The 13,570-nt window shown below is 41.3% G+C and overlaps 1 protein-coding gene across 4 annotated transcripts in view; it reads right to left on the bottom strand.

Annotated features, from left to right (window-relative positions):
- Positions 1-13,570, bottom strand: part of LOC120546024 (leucine-rich repeat transmembrane neuronal protein 4-like) — a 231,460-nt gene that overhangs the window by 70,864 nt on the left and 147,026 nt on the right. For all 4 annotated transcript variants that reach the window (XM_039780761.1, XM_039780763.1, XM_039780762.1 and 1 more), the window contains one exon: positions 1,435-1,625. The gene's annotated coding sequence lies outside the window, so the exon portion shown is untranslated. The remainder of the gene's footprint in view (positions 1-1,434; positions 1,626-13,570) is intronic.

The raw sequence follows: 13,570 nt of genomic DNA, 5'->3' as shown, positions 1-13,570 counted from the left end.
TTTCTACAATTTGAACTATTTTAGTATTATGGCAAAGCATACTAAAGAGGAGAGTGCTTTTCATTATGCCCAACAGTTGGTTAGACAAAAATCTGGTAATATGAATGAAGTGTGTGCCATTTGGTGAAAAAGGTTGATTTTGATAATACTATATGTAGTTTTGGTTGCAGTGCTTCATTTTGCAGGATATATGAGGTATTTTACAGTGTGTGGTTTTGTGAATTGTGTTAAGTATTTTGATAAAACCCGCCTAGTTTGCAAAATTGTGTTTTAGCAATTGTAAAAAAAAATGTAATCACTTAAATCACAATAATAAGCTGTGATTTATTATGATTAATCTCTATAGACAGATATCGGTAACACTTTACAATAAGGGTACATTAATTAGTATTACTTAATGCATTAATAAGCATTAATTGTACCGTTAATTACAGTTAAATAAGGCGTCTAATAAACATTTATTAACAATGCTCATGTTTGTTCATGTTAACTAAGGTATTAATTGAAGCATTATTTACCATTAGTTAATGCCTGAACTAACTGTTAATCACACTAAGGTGTCTATTTTACTATTAGTTAATATAGTAAAAAGCCTGGACAAACTTTTAATAACAGTTAACTAAGGCGTCTATTTACCATCTGTTAATGCCTTGACTAACTGTTAATAACACTTAACTAGGGTATCTATTTTACCATTAGTTAATGCAGCAAAAAGCCTTAATAACAGTTAACTAAGGTGTCTATTTTACCATTAGTTAATGCAGTAACAAGCCTTGACTAACTGTTAATAACAGTTAACTAAGGTGTCTATTTTAACACTAGTTAATGTACTAAAAAGCCTAAACTGGAAATAACAGCTAACTAAAGTGTCTATCATTTACAAATGTTAATAATAACTAAGGTATTGATTGATTCATTGTTTAATGGTTTGTAAGATGCTATTTACATTAGTTATTACAGTAATAAGCATCACTTTACAGTTAATCATACAATATTAAACATTAGGTAAATGTTAAACATCTCTTGATAACAAGTAAACCCTTAGTTGATGTTAATTAAGGTATTAACTAATATTACTAGGTGGTTGATACAGATGTTTGATAGCATGAATGTCTTAACAGCCAAGCCATCTCATTATGAGAAAATGCCTATTGACCAAACTGAATGTCATAGTCGCTTTGAAAAGACAAAGTGAAGAGTCCCTTTTCACACAGTGAGAATTTGTGCAACATCCAACATCCAACTCCAGTTCATAAATTCTACTTTTCTTTTAACCAGTTGCTCAGGCAGACCTCTTCTTCTGTACAATGTGGCGTGCCAAAGAAAACTCTCTCTCTCTTATGTTGAGGCCAGTGTAGCGATGGGTGTGCCAACCACTGCTGTAGTGGACATGCTTCTATAGTTGTGTAGTGGACACTAGTATTTGTATTATACCTGTCTCAAGTTTTGTCTCTGGACGGTGGGCTCACTTTCAGACTGTGACACCATCAATAGAAGGGCCATCTTCTTCTTTGGTGGCAGTGGTTCCATTTCCTCTCTGGAGGGCTGTGATGCAGGTTCTCTGTCCTTCAGTATCCCACTCAGCTTTCGCCACACCTCGTCCATCTCTGCTCACAACATGTGTTCTGTACAGAATAAGCATTTAAATCAGACAAATAGCAGTTAAAATCCCTCCAAATCCAAATCAATAAAAAGTTTGTTGAGTTGAGTTGATCAGCTGAGAGGCCAGCGTTTCCCAGCATGCCCTGGGTCCGCCTGGGTCTTGCATTCGGTGGAGAGCAACTGTGGCACATGGCTCTAAAAACTGCGGCCGCCTTGATCTCGGGAGGTTATCGTTGCCCACGTGTACATGAATTTGGGATCAAGTCGGACACAAATATATCCGGCATGCATTGGGCGGCGATCGCCGGTGATCGATTCTGCGCAGATCTGGCTCATCTCGAACGAGCCTAATAGTTCAAAGGGGGCTTGTATGATGGTCCGTGATCCATGTCGATCCATTTAGCGACTGCATGGTTAGGTTTTGTTGTGTTGTTGACAGACCTGCGAGGGTGGACTCGCCAGTGTAGTTTGACAAACACGGCTTGAGCCTGTCTCAGTGCTAGCATCTTTGCTAACATCAGAAACGATGTGCATTCCCCTAAGAGCTCAGTCTCACTGAAAAGCGTACAAATACCACGGGTTTCTACCTGGGAAATACGTGCAATGTGTACGCGAAAGTGAAATTGTGCGTACAGTAGATACGTGGAGCGCTCCAATTACAGTAATGGAACCCACTGCGCTTATAGTATAAAGGGACGTGGAACCGCGTAAGGAGGTTGGTTGGGGTGGTGGATGGGTAAAACACAGGACTTTCACCCAGGAGACCGGGGTTCGCGTCCCGTGTTTGGCGATTTTCAGCATCCCTTGTTTGGCCATTTTCAGCATGTGTTTTTTTTGTTTTTGTTAGGCCATTTATTAGCGTGTTTATGTGGCGCGTTTTTGCGACTTTGTAGTGTTTTTTTGTTAAGCCTTCCCCAATGTTTCTTCCCTAAACCCAACCGTTTATTAGTGTGTTTTTGATGTTTCTTCCCTAAACCCAACCGTTTATTAGTGTGTTTTTGTGACTTTCTTGTGTTACTAAAGCCTTTCCCTGCATTATTTTTCTAAACCCAACCATATCTATGTTTTTGTGTGTGATGCTGTTCTCGCAATAACACACAACGTGGTGACGCGAGCTGCGTGCATATAAAACGCACCGGTCCCCATTACTTCAATTGGAGCGCTCCACGTATGTAATGCACGTAGAATTTCACTTTCGCGTACACATTGCACGTATTTCACAGGTAGAAACCCGTGTTATTTGTACGCCTTCGAGTGAGACCGGGTTGCCCCTAAGGATGATACTTATTGTGCTTCTGTTGAAAGACAGCTCATCACTGCAATATGCAGTCCCTCCAGGATTTTGCGGCCTTTTTTTGAGATTGTTGCGGCCCAAAATGCCTGATTTCGCGGGAGCTTTTGTAAAAAAAACAAAAACGGCAATAAAAGTTGCGATGTCTTTTGTATTTTTGTTACAATTAAGTTGCAAGAGACAGTGAAAATTGCAAAAAAAAGTTGCGATTTTCTTCCGGTATACTTCTTTAAAAATAAAATAAAACTTATTTTGTTGAGAATAAAACTACTCTGGGCTGAGTTTTCCTAGTAACCTTACCAAAAAGGCCCAGGATGCTGCAAATGTTGGTATAATATGAAAATGGCTGGTGGATTTAAGACAAAAAAAAATTATAATTTATTGAATGAATCAAATTTGAACATATGTGTCAGTGGCTTGTTGATCTTTACATTGTTAGTTAATTTCCTAACCTGGCCTGGGCCACACATTCTTACGGTTTGATAAAGTACTGTATTTATTGGACTTTAACTAATCATTGCGCTTACAATAATGAGCGTAGTTGTCCTCAATTTAGGTCATTGTGTACATCTCATCTCCGTTTTTTCCTGCATCCACCGTGTGTTTGTGCGCGCGTCAGTCGCGGGGGGAACTGAGCAGAAGCCCTGCCCGCTGCAGAGAGCCGACAGGATTAAAACATGGATGTATTAAGCAGTGACTTTAAAGTGAAAAAAACATTACAGCGCACATTGATGTTAAAATGTATACAGGTTGGAAGTATCAGACGGTCTGAAATGATTCGGTGTATGTTTTGTTGGCAAACGTGAGATATTTGAGTCACACACATCTCGTCTTCATATCAGAAACAAGGAAATTCATTTGGCTGCATACATGTGTTACTTGAACCCGTTCTCACTCCCGCTTGGTCTGTGGCTCTAAGCGTCACATACTGAGTCTGGCACGTGGGACTTCTGTGATTGGTTGAAGTCGTGGGAAACTCCGGTTATTAGTCAAATTTGAGGAAAAGTTGCGGTGATTGGTCAAAATTGCGAGTTGCATCAAATTCACAGTGATTGGTTGAATTTGCGTGAATTTCGCAACATCGCAAAATCCTGGAGGGACTGAATATGTGCACACAACTGTGGTTTTATCTAAACTTCCATCTGGAAACCGGTATGTGACTTCAATCTCTTTGGCTAATTTTCAAAAGCAGAGTGCATGTGTGACAGAAAGCCATATAATAAAAATAAATGAAAAGATGAAAATACAAACTGAACAACAGAGATACAAAACCTACCTTTCAACCTAGTTGTTCCCGCTGTGGGCGAAACAGCTGTAGTATCTGCCTTTGTGTGGTCAAACTGACAGTATCACAATAATTTGTGATGCCTGAGAGCTGCTTTAACTGTCAGAACGGTTCAGTATCTTATTGCCAGTCGCATACTAACAACAGCACTTCTTTATTCCTGGATGAATTTCTCCTAACAAGCCGAGGAAAAGAAACTCCTTCAGGTGTGCGCAGGATGCAGCCCTTTAGCTACAGACCATGCAGTGCTATCATTGGAAAGCCTTCAGCTCCTGCTGCATTGTCTAGGAGTTTACACATATTTTAAATTTGAATCTGGTGATAACAATTTAGTGCAGTCTAGCTCAGTCAGGAAAGTCACTTGAGAGAAGGAGTGACAAGAGCACGGAAATGAGTGTAACAAGTACAGGGAGCTGCCCGATGGATGTTTGACGTTGGCTCCGTCGCCTGGAGCCAGTCTCAAGGAGGCAGGGCAGTAAATCAGCAGCGCTATGGGGATCCTTCCCCCTCCCCTTCCTCCTACTCATCCTTTACAGACGGGGCCTTGATGCGGTGTCAGCAAAGAGATGTCAGGTAAATACAGAAGGAAGAGGAGGAAGGCCCCAGAGGGGGAACAGTGCTAACACAGGGGAAAGCAGTGTGCAAACTACGGGGGAGCTCGGCTCTCCTTAAGACATGGGCTCCCCTGAAAACGTGATTTGTGAATTTGGTCTCTAAAAATATTAACAGTGTGTCATTTTCACGTGCAATTTTAGTTTTGTGTAATGTGATCATCGTGGATTATTATGTGTAAAATTGCAAAAATATCATTAATTTCTGCATAACGGCGATTTGAACCTAATTCACTTCAATAAAGATACAGTAACTATACATCTATTCAAAATATAAATGTTGGAGGCCATTAATCGGCGTGCAAAGTCCTTGCAATCCATTCTGCAGTTAGCATCATACAGCCATGGCAAAAAGAAAACAAGGCAGTTTAATTCATTTTGGTTTTACTAAGAAATTGTGTAACGATGACGTTAATAGCACGACCGATTCACCTGCTGCAAGCCCTGTTGGCACACCTTCCGCTAGAGTGACAACGCAAGAAGAAGCTGAAGAAATAATGTCCTCTCTGGCTGAAGATTGAGGTTGTAACAGCTCGTCAGAGGCCAGTCATGATCCTAACCCCTCTGGCTCCTCTCTCCCGTTAAATTGGAACAGCCAGCAGTGGAGAGACTGGAAGAGACAATATATATGGCTGTTTGTTAACCCTTGTGTGGTGTTCATATTTTTGTTACACAGCCAATGTTCCTGGGTCTGGTGGACCCACCACATTATCAGGCTTTTAAATCAATACAGCCATAACAATTTATGTAAAAATACTTAATAGAAGGTTCATTTAGCTCAATTAACAATGATATATACATCATGGTTCATATTTGCCATTTACCCGTGAGATCACATTCATGATCATTTTCGTTTTTTTGTGAGAAAATAAGGAAATTTTATTATAAAAAGATAGAAACAAGATGTTTGAACATTATTGGTGCTTTTTTCTTAGAACTTAATCAGAACAGGTGAAAATGCTTGAAATGTCACAATTGTGTAACTTTGTGTGGGAATAGCAGGTGTAGAAAGACAACATAGTTTCATCGCACCTTCATTTAAATACACTTGGGTCCAGTAGACCCGAACACCTCATATATAATAGTTATGTGTAAGGGGTGTTACCATGTGCAGTCATTGAAAATAAGTTATTTTTTATGTTCTTCACAGAAAATGAGCCAATGAGTTTGAGTTAGAATAAATAATAAATAGCATAATTTTTCTTTTAGCAAACATTGAAAATGGGTCCCACAGACCCGAACACCACACAAGGGTAAAGAATGGAAGCTTGGGGTGGGTCAGCCTAACTGAACGGAGGAATTATGGTATTTGTCGGTAGCCTGAGTAACTTTAACTGTTGTTCATGTGAAATCTCAAAGACAGCCTGATGCTTTGTTTATAGACTATTTGTGGGTGGCTGTTTGACCTATCATTTCCTGTCGATAAAGTATAATAGGGTAACATTGCATACACTTGTAGCTGTTATGTATCTTTTTAAATCATTTCAAGTTGCAAGCGCACAACCCCCCCGGTGAAAAAAGAAAAAAAGAAAAGTGGGCTCCCCCAAAGGCCACGGTATAGTTCAAACACTGGGGGAAAGGACAGGTGATACCCGTCAGTTGAGCTGGCAAGGCAGGTTAGGGAGAACATTTTTTTTCTCACTTACCTTTAGTGGTATGCAGCCATGTGAGACCGTCCTCCCAACAAATTCAGCAAATTCTCAAAAAAGGAATATGTTTTTACGTTCAACTGACAAAGCCCTCTAGGAGTCGTAGCAATTATAACTCTTCTTTTGGCGGCAAAAGAGGAAATACTGTGAGGTTGTTATAGAGCTGTGGTTAGGTTTGGTTAGGTTTAGACCCCAAAACGACTTGGTTAGGGAAACATTGTTTGGGTTAAAATGACTACGTAGTTAAAGGGATACTTTGCCAATTTCAATCCAGCTCTGTGTCATCTTTGTGTGGGCAGTGTGTTTTAGATGAACGGTGTGTGGCTTTCTTCCATGGCGCCAGTGCATGGAGCTGAGGTCTGCTGAAATCTGTCTGATGACGCGAAATAGATCGTTTTGCTAGTGGTTCCTCTCTACTTTGTCACTTTAGCATGAACATGTTCTTGGACTCTGAAGATATTTTTGCTTTTATGTATTGAGGTGAGTAGTGTTTTCTTTTTCTGGTTTCAGAGCATTGAAAACAAGGACACGGTTGTTCAGTGCTGTGGTCACCACACACACTATTCCATTCCAACTCTACTGTATTTGGATGGTTCAAACATTCACAGGTGGGTAGCTCAAAACCTGAACAAACAACTCCAATAGTATCTGGCTAGAAACCTTTAGCGTGAAAATATGTTTGTATTTTTGTGGTGATTTAGGTGAATGGCTGGATCTGACATGGCCATTATGTCAGATCATGGTGGCTCGATCCCTGGCCATGCCGAAGTGTCCTTGGGCAAGACACTGAACCCCGAGTTGCCCCCGATGCTGTGCCATTGGAGTGTAAATGTGTGTGAATGTTTATCTGATGAGCAGGTGGCACCTTGGACGGCAGCCTCGGCCACAGTGTATGAATGATGAATGGTTCCTGTACTATGTTAAAGCTCTTTGAGTAGTTGTTAAGAGTAGAAAAGCGCTATATAAAAACAGTCCATTTACATTTCCTAATATGTGAGTGGATACAAAACAGGATTGCGACGACGGATTTGCTTTAATTTTGTTACTTTCAAAGTCCATCCCCGGTAGATGTATGATGAAATCATCTTGCGAAGTGTGTGAATTTGCTGCATGTAGCCATTAATATTCTGCATGATACAGTTCCTCATGGAACTTTAAAAGTTCAAAAAAGCTCATTGGCAGTGGGAATGACAAGAATGAGGGCTTTCTCTCATGACTACTTTCAGAATTAAAGTTGGCATCAAACAAGTCAGTGCTCTGTAGTTTTTGTGATTAGGCGAAGGATCTGTTCATGATCCGGTTGTTGAATCAAGTTCAAATCAGTGGTGAAAACTTCTTGTCGTATCTAGGACAACAAAATCTTGTACTGTGAATAAGAAATGTTAGATGTCTCAACTGGGCAGCCATCATTCTTTATTACCTCACCCCCGCTGATGTAAGCCATTACTGTCTAAAAATAGTCATGGGAGAGCCACTACTTTAATGAAGACAAGAATGAGAGAGGTTTTGATTTTTCATGCAGAATCCAGACTTAAAACACATTTTCCATTGTTACAGATTTGTGTCGAAATTGATTGGTGATGTAACGTGCATTTCTAGGCCATGGTTAGTTATGCATTTTTCCAAATAATGCAAACAAAAAATGCAGATCAGGTGAGATAACTTAACTAAATATATTTTTAGTTCAGCTACAACACATTGATTGAATAACATTTTTCAGCTCTCCATCAAACAGTTGATGTCAATCCCTCATCAAAGAGCAAAGGCTTCTTTCTAGACTCCCTATTTCCCAGCAACATTCAACAGGGACATAACTCCGTTCAAGAGGCAGAAATAAGAGCATGCCCCCCCCGTGTTCGTCAGCCAGTTGACTCGCTACACGTATTAATATTCCCACTCTTTCACCAGGGCTCGACATTAAAGCCCCAGTGTGTAACGTTTGTAGTTGTTCATTATCAAAATCTGTATTCCCCTTCACAAACTTGTCCTTTTTCATGAATATTGACCACCACCATCAATTTCAAGTATTCCTATTATCTTGGAATTTTATTTTCACTTGCATGAACTGGGGTAGGCGCTCCATAATGATGCGCCATCTTGAAAAACGATAGCCGGTAAGGGACATACAGACTATACTGCTCCGCCTTTCACGACTCACAGCTGCTGCTAATGGGTATCGTCGCTTCCCGGCCAGGCAAGTTTGAAGAAGGAAACATGGAGGACCACGCGTATTCAAAATCCAAATTTCAGGAACAGGAGTCTTCTTCTTTGCCCAGAAAAAGAAAACGGATATTGAAAAGAGCAAGAGACCGGCGTCATCAGAAAAAAAGAGTGAACATAGGAGCTGCTTTTGGACGCACACACCAAATCCCAACTAGTTAATTATCCTCCGGACCGCTGTAGTCTCCTTTTCTTTCTCTCTCCTTTCCGTCAGGTGGCGCGAGTGCCCGCTCGTGGTGTGAAGCGCGCGTCCGCGCCACTCTCTGACATGAACTCATGGATGTATTAAGAGAACGCATGAACTCCAACAATGACGGTTAGATGGCCTTTTATACACCTTCGCTTTTTGAAGCGTGAAGGCTACCGTAGCTGCAATACTGCGTGGGTTTGATTGCGATATATGATCTCAACGCTAGATGGGATTAATTCTTACACAATGTAGCTTTAAGGCTTGTCCGCTTGTCAAGTGGATGTTTTTGTAGGGCAAGTGGAAGAGAAATTGACTTGCCCCACTGGACAAATTAAATCTCAAACAAAATAAAATGCCATGTTACTTCACGTTATGTGCCACTCATTACGTCTATGTTACCGATTTGTTACCGAACAAATACATTTCTTTCCCCACTATCCGGGGCGGCGGGCGGCTAACGTTAGACCCAGCGTCAGTGGGTCAGCGAACCACCAACGTTAGACCCAGCGGCAGTGGTACAGCGGACAGCTAACGTTAGACCCAGCGGCAAGGGGTCAGCGGACCACCAACGTTAGACCCAGCGGCAAGGGGTCAGCGGACCACCAACGTTAGACCCAGGCGCAATTGTACAGCGGACACCATCGCGTTAGACCCAGCGGCAAGGGGTCAGCGGACCCACAACGTTGACGCCGCAGCAGTGGGTCAGCGGACCACCAACGTTAGACCCAGCGGCAGTGGGTCAGCGGACCACACGTTAGACCCAGCGGCAGTGGGTCAGCGGACAGCTAACGTTAGACCCAGCGGCAGTGGGTCAGCGGACCTAACGTTAGACCCAGCGGCAGTGGGTCAGCGGACAGCTAACGTTAGACCCAGCGGCAAGGGGTCAGCGGACAGCTAATGTTAGACCCAGCGGCAGTGGGTCAGCGGACAGCTAACGTTAGACCCAGCGGCAGTGGGTCAGCGGACAGCTAACGTTAGACCCAGCGGCAGTGGGTCAGCGGACAGCTAACGTTAGACCCAGCCCACTGTTCAGCTCATTCTCTGTAACCGATGCAGCGTAAAAACACTGCGGAACTAGCAAGCCAGCCGGTGTTAGTTGGCTAACGTTAGCTTGCCTTAACGTTACCCCGTCACCACATTGTTCACAGAAAACGAGCCAAATAAAGCTGTCACTCGTGGAGATAGCAACGTGCTTTGTGTAGATGAAGCATGAAGTTAATTTGACTCATTTAGCGGCTGGCTCTCTGCCTCGTAACGTTACTACTCCACTGCTCGTTTGTCCGTCAGTTATTGTAAAACCTCAGCTCCGCGACTTGCCAGATTAAATATCAGCTAATAATCAACTGTAAAGTAGCTACACCTTTTAAATGATCCCTTGGTAAATCAGCCTCAGTAGGGTAGAAAGTGAAATTGTAGAAAAAAAAAAAAAAAACACCAACATTTAGTGGCAAAATCCATTGTTATGTCTACAAAATTATTTTAGATATAGTATAAGTTCAAGTCACCACTACCTCTGGTCAGTCCCTCCAGGATTTCGCGATGTCGCCAATTCACGCGAATTCAACCAATCACCGCGAATTTGGTGCGACTCGCAATTTTGACCAATCACCGCAACTTTTCCGCAAATTTGACCAATAACCTGAAGTTTCCCGCGACTTCAACCAATCCCAGCAGTCCCACGTGCAATCTGAGAGCCACTGACCAAGCAGGAGTGAGAACGGGTTGATAATTTCCTTGTTTCTGATATGAAGACGAGACGTACAGCTAAAGCCCGTGCAAAACATTTCAGACAGTCCTGCCAACCTGTATACATCTTAACATCAATGTACGCTGTAACAGTTTTGAACTCTAAAGGTGGTGCTGTGTCAATCCCGTCGGCTCTCTGCAGGGGGCGGGGCTACTCCATTCCTCCCGCGACTGGGGGCGGGGGGCGCGGGCGCACACAGACAGACAGACAGACAGACAGACAGACAGACAGACAGACAGACAGACAGACAGACAGACAACTTTTGTGCATGGACAAGTGAAATGTCCAAAGGACAAGTGCCTCAAAAAGTTAATGTCAAGCCCTGCTTTCACCTTTTGATTGAACACAGCAAGTCATATCAGTTTCAGCAGAAAACGTAGGAAGTGAATAACTTCAGTAAGAGTGGAAGGGCTGCAATAAAAGAGTTAATTAAAACACTACTAGACCAGTTCAGCCATGCAGAAAGTCTTGGTTTGATTTGCTCAGACACCTGCCACCTGAGATTTCTGCTGCCATCTCTTTTTAATGATTCAAATCAATCAAATAACGGATGAATCAAATTTGGCTGCAACTAATGATTATACTCCGTATTGATTAATTATTCAATTATTTATTAATTACTTTTCAGATGAATCTATTATGTATTATTAATATTACTTTAATTGCTTACTAGTCTTTTAAATGTCAGAAAGTAGTAAAAAAGTGGCCATCACAATTTACCAGAGCTAGAGGTAATGTCTTGCAATAACCTTTTTTTTTATTTTTGGGACCAACAGTCCAAATACCCAAAGATATGCGATTTACAATGAGACTGGAACTAGAAGCTGGAACAAGCAAATGTTTTGCATTTTTGCTCGATGAATGGCTGACTTACTAACTAACTAATGACTTAGGATACGCTTAATGGTTAAAAATAGTTGTTGATTGATTTTCTGTCAATCGACTCTAAGGAAATTAAGTAAACAAAATTTGAAATGACTTGTCTTCAAAGAAACGGTGCGTCGGTTATTTTGGACAGCTTTCATAGGTAAATGGTTGACAGAAAGGTCTATGGATTTTTCAGATTCATAGGGACATTTACTTCACTGGTTGCCTGGCAAACACTCTGTGACCATAAGAACTCCAGGAAATCACTGTGACCAATCGCTGATCGGCAAGCAAGGAGGTAAGCTTCGCTTCAGAACTCGAACCTCCTATGGCGCCATTTTGATGCTACAAAGAGATCACCTCCCGTTAGCATTCCACTGACTAGCATTTATTTTGACGTCACTTTGACAGCGAATAACTTTATATCTTAAGCGTTTAAAGACTATTTGTCCATTGTTTATTTCTAAAGAAACACGACAATGTATAAAAGGCTCCATTAACTTGTATCTGATGTTATGGCTCCGTAGTAAACGTTTTTGTAAAAATAGGCTAACGATTGTGTCATAACCAAGTGACTTACTGTCGCATAGTAGAGGAATTACCGTACAGTACAGGAGAAGCTCGCAGGCAGTTTTGACTTACGTTAACTGTTTAGGTTTAATTACTAATGTTAACTAGCATGTTAGTGATCAATAATTAGCCTGTGCTTATGTTATCTCCTTACATATACCTACGCTCTCCGTCTCTGCAAGATTGGGAATGATTGAGAATTCTCTTGGCACAGCTACCAGAAGACTTACAACTTTCAGACACGTTGCTCACATCACATTTACGTTGTCTCTGTCAGTTGGAGGCTGCGCAGTAAAGCTAGTGATCACCGGAAAAGTGCTTCTAATATCCTTCACTGGTCTCCGTCCAGAGCAACAGGCTCTGTTGGTCCATTTTATATGCATCAATGTCGGCAAGAAGTAATAACAGCACGTAACTCCTTATGAAACCACAACTTGTAATTTTCACGTTGTGGTTTGTGTACATATTTAACAATGTGTTCATTAGTGAGCTTTTAAAGTATTGGCAGTATTGCTCAACTTTGGACCTAAGATAGCCGTTTCCCCTTGATTCCAGTCTTTTTGCTAACCCAAGCTAATCGCTCCTCTGCAAAAAATAAAATAAGCATATTTTCCGAAATGTTTAACTATTTCTTTATGAAACAATTTTTTGGTCAATTCTTTGAGTTTTACGGCTGGCAATTGCTTTCCCTGAATTCAATATTCATAGTATTGAATTCAAAGTATGTCATATTTGTTACTGTAGATTATGTGATAAACCGGCTTTTGCTCTGAGTGGCATGCTGCTCCACTAGATCAGCATAGCAGTGGTTTTTAATTACGGACGACGAGAGGCAGAGTCCTGCAGCTTTTCTATCTACTATTATCAGGTTTTCAAAGTCAAAAATCACACCCTAATTTGATGGCTGAAATTAAAGGCAGCAGTTGGGATCCACAGCTAGCCTGTATGACTAAGAACGCCGCTGTCTCCACGTTTCCATGTCATTATTTCAGGACACATCTCTGCAGTCTCTCAGGGTTCATTTTTTAATTGCCAAAGTGACTGACTTTCTTCATACACATAAAAAAAAAAACACACAAACCAAATGACGCACATACCTCAGAAGCTACAGTCCCTGCATTGTGTAAGTAAATAAATAACTTTAATTAGTCCTACTAATTTTTGCACTGTTAAAAAAGGACAAAAGTAACTGCACGACCTTAAACTGCCTTTGCACCTTCTGAAAGCCCTTCTAATTGACTGAAAATGAAATGACTCATGACATCAGATTTTAAGACGTCTCAAACTGCAGCAAAAATCAATAGTAGTTTATATCAAAGCTTATTAAAGTTCTGCAAGGAGACATTACACAGCACATAGCTGGGTGTTGTGTCACTCACCATGTTGAGTTTGATGGATTTACAGACAGGACAGTTCCATTAACTCATATTGTCCCAAAAAGAGGAGTCATGGCTAAGTTGTCCACGCAGTGACATGTCTACTGTATTTCAATCAGGAGGACTTCATTTAAGAGTGAAATGAATGCAAACACCAGGCAA

Source organism: Perca fluviatilis, chromosome 17 (genome assembly GCF_010015445.1).
Source record: "Perca fluviatilis chromosome 17, GENO_Pfluv_1.0, whole genome shotgun sequence".
Taxonomy (NCBI): Eukaryota; Metazoa; Chordata; class Actinopteri; order Perciformes; family Percidae; genus Perca; species Perca fluviatilis.
This window is presented reverse-complemented; position numbering and strand designations above follow the sequence as displayed.